Source organism: Mus caroli, chromosome 1 (genome assembly GCF_900094665.2).
Source record: "Mus caroli chromosome 1, CAROLI_EIJ_v1.1, whole genome shotgun sequence".
NCBI classification, from domain to species: domain Eukaryota; kingdom Metazoa; phylum Chordata; class Mammalia; order Rodentia; family Muridae; genus Mus; species Mus caroli.
The window spans coordinates 178,907,477-178,913,925 of record NC_034570.1 but is presented as its reverse complement, the minus strand read 5'-3'; the positions used below and the strand labels follow the sequence as shown (position 1 = coordinate 178,913,925).

Here is a 6,449-nt window from a genome sequence, read left to right as displayed (position 1 = left end):
GTCTGGGAAGGAGCAAATTTAGGTCAGGAGTGGTACAAATGGTAGTCTCAGGACAGGGATCCCACCCAGCTAGCTATTGTCTATGCTTACAAAGGCAACCAGATCTCTGGATTCATTTGCTATGTTAAAACAAAACAAAACAAAACAAAACAAAACAAAACAAAACAAAACAAAACAAAACAAAAATAATACCTGCTGTCTTCTTCTAGGAATCAAGGGACTAAGGTCATAAAATGCTGATTCATGGGATAATCAAAAGGGAACCTGGGTAAATGATTGGATAGAATTGGTGTGTAAGTAAGTCTGGGCTTTTGTCTGCATGATCTGAGCGATCTAGAGAACTATTGAAGTACTTTTATAGAATTTGTCTGGCAGGCTTTCTGACTTTTGTTGGAAAACCCATGAGCTATCCAGAGAGCTTTTAGAATGTTTTTTCTAGCAAGAGAGAGCTGTCTTGAGCAGAGAGCTGTCTAGGGAGCCATCTTGAGCAGACTACAGAGCGGTCAGGTTATACTTTCCCTGTCAGGTGTCCTTTCCCTGCTCCCAAACACCCCCTCCTCAGGAATCCTTCCCCAAGCTGAGGCTGGCACTTGGCACTTCCCTATAAGGACATGCTGATGTCTGCTTGATAATTCTGTGATTGTGCAGTACTGGTCACGAGCTGGCATCAAGCTGCCAATTGTGTTGCTTCAAAGAGTCCTGTAGAGGCTCTGGGTCCTTTCTTCAGCTCACTAACCCACTTACATTCTTGAAGGGTGCTTTTCCATTCTTTTAAATATTAAAAAAAAAAATAGTTGTGTTTCTGCAGTTGTGCTGGTGTGTAGGTATGTCTATGTGCATGTGCATATGGAGGCCAGAAGAGGATGCCAGGTTCTCTGGAACCGAATGACAGACTGTTGTGAGCTGCCCAACATGGGTGCTAGGAACAGACCTTGAGTCCTCTGGAAGAGCATCAAGTTCTCTTAAGTCCATGCGTTTCCTTTCTCATTCAACTGTTCTATGCCTAACTTGAGGTGCATGAGTTATTCTCTACCAATCCTCTTGGTAGCTGTTAAGATTTTTACCTAATCTGTTCTTCTATTAAACTCAAATAAGACTGCCCTCTGGTTTGTTTAAAGGGGTACAATAAGAAGCTGCCATCTAAGCCGCAGCAGTCACCCCTGACCATCCCTCCTTGTTGCCATCCATCCTTCCTAACCCCGTCCTCTGGTGGCATTGACAGGAGCTGCTCTGCTCACAATCAGCCCAACCATTTTATTCTAGGAATTTCTTCAGTGTGTGGAGCCTCGGGGTAATGAGCATGTCTTCGGGATTCATTCTCTCTCTCTCTCTCTCTCTCTCTCTCTCTCTCTCTCTCTCTCTCTCTCTCTGTGTGTGTGTGTGTGTGTGTGTGTGTAGTGTGTGTGTGTGTGATATGTTAGCTAATTCTCTATAGTAAACAACTTTTCACTTAAAATTACAAAAGTAATTCCTGTTTCTCCAACCGTCCCTCAGACAACTGAGAGGTTTATGGCTATTTTAACTTGATTCCTGTTCCACTCTTCCCTCCACCCAGTTTATGAGATGCCTTTGGCTCTAACTAACAATAAGGAGAGTTGGAAACTCACAGTCAGTCATTTTAATGTCAGTCGCTCCAATGCCCTGATTCAATTACTGCAGGGATAGAGCAAACGAGTGTCTTCGTATTTATTCATTATAATTATGGATCATTTCAATAGTATCTCGTTGTGCTCACAACTCATAATATTTTTAAAGTCAATAAAACTAAAATGTAAAAAAAAGAAAAGAAAAGCCTCCTATGTAAACAAAGTTGTAAATATATATGTGTGTGTATATGTGAGTGCGTGGGGGGCGGTTAACACAAAAAAAATGTGTTTCAAATAGCAAGCTAAATACACAAAATAAAGATGATGTAAAAATACTGGACATCTTAAGGTTAAATGTTATTTCAGTTATTTTTTAAGTTTTCATTTTGTCTTTAACCATGCGCAATAGCGCATGCCTTTTATCCCAGCGCTTGGGAGGCAGAGACAGGTGGATTTCTGTGACTGTGAGGGTAGCCTGATCTACATAGTGAGTTCTAGGACAGCCAGTGCTACATACTAAAACCCTATCTTAATGAAGAAATTTTATTTTATTAGTAAATTTTGTATGTAGGATGCTGGGTTTGTAGATAGGTTGGTGCCAGTACCTATAGAGTCCAGAAGTGGGCGCCAGGTATTCAGGAACTGGACTTCCAGGCAGTTGTAAGCCTGCTGTTGTGGATTCTGAGAACTAAACCTGTGTCTCCTGTAAGAACAGGACTCACTCTGACCCTCTGAGCCATTTCCTGTCGTGTGTGTGTGTGTGTGTGAGTGTGTATGTGTGTACATAGGTATGAATGCATTTATATGTGTATGTTTGTTTGTATGTGTAAACACACACACAGACTTGATGCCAGGTATTCTATGCAAAATATTTTAAGCTTCACCCAGAAATTCAGATCCTTTGCTTACAAGAAGACAATGGAGGGATCCAGTGTACTGCTGATATAAACAGGCCTTCAAGTCACAGTGTGCTGAGCCCCCTCACTGATCTCAACAATGTTAAATTCCACAACAATACAGGTTTCTAGTGTACATCACACAGTGCCCCATACACACCCCGACTCTCTCTCCTTCCTCCTACTTATTACCATTCATTATCCTGTTTAAATCTCAAAGCCCACACCTCCTTCCTTAGCATAAAATGAGGGGACTTCCAAGAGAAGCCTTCCAGTCTCAATCCTACTGTACCTGGCACTGGCTCCCTCCCTTCCTCTCTTTCCCCTCCCTCCCTCCATCCCTCCTTCCCTCTCTCTCTCTCTTTCTTCCTCTCTCCCTTCCTCATCCTTTCCCCCACTCTTTCCTTCTTTCCTGCCTTCCCCCCTTTCCTTCCTAGCAGAAGTAGCAGTACCCGTTTCTTTTCTGCTGGTGATTTTTCCATATGCTCTCACTATATAAATATGTGCTGTTCTGCATTGCTTAGAGAATAAGAGCATGGAAATCCTGCTACCTGCTCATTTCACATGCAGTCTGCTGAGCATTCTGAGCTGGACTTGGCTGGATCCTGATGTGCAGAGCCTGCAGACATGGAGGATGAATGACTTTTGGGGTCCTTGTGCTTTTTCAGTTTACCCTCCATGTGGCTACTTCCCTGAACAGACTGTGACTCTGCTATAGAAACATGAGCCTGTGGCTCCCCAGAGTTTACACTGGTTCTCCCTGACTTTGCAGCCCGATTCTACCTCACTTACTGTGTGGTGCCAGGAAGGGGCTTTGCCTATAATCTAAAGTGATAGTGATATTTCTCGTGTTTGCTTACTGCTACTATTTTCATTGTCAAAGATTGATTGTGGGGTGGCATCCAGCTGCAGCTCTAAGCCTGAGAAAATAATTTCCTGTATTTATTACTCTTCCCTCTATTGTGATCAAATACCTGACAAAGGACTCCAAAGGACTCGGAAGAAACTGGAGTTTAGTGCAGGGTTTCAAAGTTTTAGGGTTTCAGGGCTTTAGTCTGTGCTGGGCTGGCTCTATCACTTTGTGCCCAAGCGGAACTTGTCATCAGTGTGCCTGGGAGTGTGTAGGGAGGAGCTGTTCACTTCGTGGCTTGGCAGCAGGAATGTGCGAAGCAGAAAGAGGGGAAGGACTTATCCTTAGGAGACTGCCCCAGTGACTTCTGCCAGCTCTCCTCCCATGGTTGCCACCGCCTCCCACGACAGCGCCACCTGCTGGAGGTCAAGTGCTCAGCCGTATGTGCCTCAGGGAACCATATCCCACTCAAACTGCCACAACCCTGCAACTGGCTTGTGTCTTCCTGAGGTGTGGAGGCAGGAGGTACTGACAACAGGATTCTACTAATTCTTGGTGTGGTAGCTAAATGTCTGCAGTGAAATATCACTATTGTGTATTATTTTAACATACATGTAGAAATCTATATACACACTACAACAAAGAGCTTCATTCATTCATTCATTCATCTATTCATGGAAAGAACATCAGAACAGTATAGTACTAAAAAGTACCAATGCACTCTCCAAAGTGCCTGCTAAGTTGATATTTGATGTGTGTGTTACTTTGACACACTCTGCTGCAGCTTAGATTTTTAGGTCTCACACTGAAAGCATGAGCAAGCGTAGAGTTGGAGACTGAATACTCTGTTTCCCAGGTCAGTCAGAGATTTCATTTCTGTAGCCTGCTTTTTTCCTGAGGTATCAGGTCTTACTACTTTTAAATTACTGGAATAGAGATTTGGGGAGGAAGACAGGCTAGACACTAAAGGTGGCTGTGAGCAGATGAGGCTTCCAGAAAATCTGTCAGGTTGAGTGGAATTGCGACTTTGGAGTAAAGGTCACAGGGTGTGAAGACATAATTAGCAGGATTAGAGTGGCAGATTTTTTGTTCCGGATTCAACCGACAGTGCTCTGTAGCTGCTGCTTCTCTCCTAATCTCACTCAGGCACCCCCCGCCCCCCCATCTGCTCCCTGTTCAGTGGCATAGAACAAGATGCTCACAGATGCCGACTATAAAAGAGTTAGGTAGATGACCATCTTCTCTGAACAGGAGCAGGTGCTGAGCCTGGGAGCTCAGCTTACACAAAGGGGGCATGTGGTCCTCTGGGTCACTGTGACACAGCCCAGAGACAGGAACATGCTGTGACACCAACATAAACTGATGGTCAGCCATTAAACTACAACTGACAAAGAACATCTTTAGGTTGGATTATAACTGCTATATCTTCCCTAGACATGCAATAGGAAGTGAATGCTACGTATGACAGAAATTTGAAAAGTCAGCAATTTATGCATAAGAAAAAGCATCCAGATGGCTCCCTTTAAGGTTGGCAAAGTTTTTTTTGTGTCGTGTCCAATATTTATGCTTTGATTGATGCAATCTTTTGATGAATATGCTGATAAAATATATTCAGTAGTGAGCTTGTTTGGGGCTTGGGAAGCCCAAGTTGAGGATCTCTGGTCTTCTTCAACCTAGACAACAGACTCATCAACAGCCAGGGGGAGCAGGAGAGGCGCGTTGGATATGCCCCTACTCAACTGGGTTGAACCCTTGGGACCTAAGATGCTGAACAGCCACATCCTTTATGAGATGTTAATGATTTGCATCCTCTTCCTGTAGCTGCAGAATCACTGTCGCAGACCTTCTCCACACTCTCCTGTCCCTGCCCGCCTTCCTCTGCCTTCATCTTTAAGGAGAAACAGAGGGAATGCTGGATATGGAAAACCTACTTTAAAAAGTCAATTCTTCCAACTCTACGGGTCCCATGCTTCCTACTTCATTAGGTCATAAGGCTCTGACCTATGAAATTCCACTACTAGGTAGGGGCTGAAGTCATCTGTGACTGAGCTCAAGCTGAACTCATTGGGGAGTGCTTTAGTACATGAGGATTTCGCACTGGGACGGAGCAATCCAGGAAACCAAGCTGGTGTTGACAATAGGAAACAGGCTGAAGAATGTTATTTCCAGCCCAGGACCAGCATGTGTCACACCTGTCAATTTCCTGGGCAAATCTATAGTCTACAGTATATGACCCTAGCAAAAGATGTTGAAGCTATGCTTGCCAAACTTGCCAAATAGGCCTGCTTGCTATTGTTGACAAACGTTGAAAGACAGACACGGGAGAAGATGGAAATTGGCCCTTGACAGTCTTTTATGTTATTGTTGTAAGGGGAGAACAGAGAACCAACCGTTCTGGTCACCTTGGAGTGCAACCCAAGGACCCTGTAATGGTTGGGAACATACTACAAATGGATATACAGGGAGGTCTTGAAGTGGGGCTGAAACCCAGTCTGGATAAACAAGAGTAGAACAGAGCAGTTGGTGTCATCCCGTGTCTCCCTCTGTTTTCCTCTGTGCTGGAACCCCCTGCTTTCTGGCATAGCATAGATTTAAAGTCAGCAAGCATGTCCAGGCAGAACACGCAGAAGGGCACGGTAACCAAGTTCAGAGCCAGTTTACAGGGTGAGAGCTAAGAGAAGCTTTGGAATTCTGCATGATTGCTTCCGTTCTAAGAGTGTGGGCGAGGTGTTCACGGCCACACTGTGAAGATCCCTCCCAGCTCTGCTCCTGTGGATAACCACAGGCTTGAATTCCTGTCTGAAATCCAGTCTTCAGTTGTGTGGTTCAGAAAACTTGAAGGAAAGCAGAATAGCTGGCCTGTGGATATGCAGGTAGCAGTTTATAGCTCAGAAATAGATATTCTAAAATAGAGATCAAAGCAATTGTATCTGGTTGGTATGAAATAGGTACTAAGTCAAGCAAAGCAAGACGTTTGATAGTGAAATTTGGCATATTTTAATGAATATGTTTAACAAATATATTCTTGTTACAAATATTTTACCTATTTTCAATCTATTTATTCATTTTAGTTATCAATTTTTCCTATGTGAGTTTTTTTGAATGGCTGGATTTTCT

The 6,449-nt window shown here is 43.7% G+C and overlaps 1 pseudogene; it reads left to right on the top strand.

The window, feature by feature from the left end:
- Nucleotides 1-347: 347 nt before the first annotated feature.
- On the top strand, nucleotides 348-403 carry LOC115032401 (annotated as a pseudogene).
- The last annotated feature ends 6,046 nt before the right edge of the window (nucleotides 404-6,449 follow it).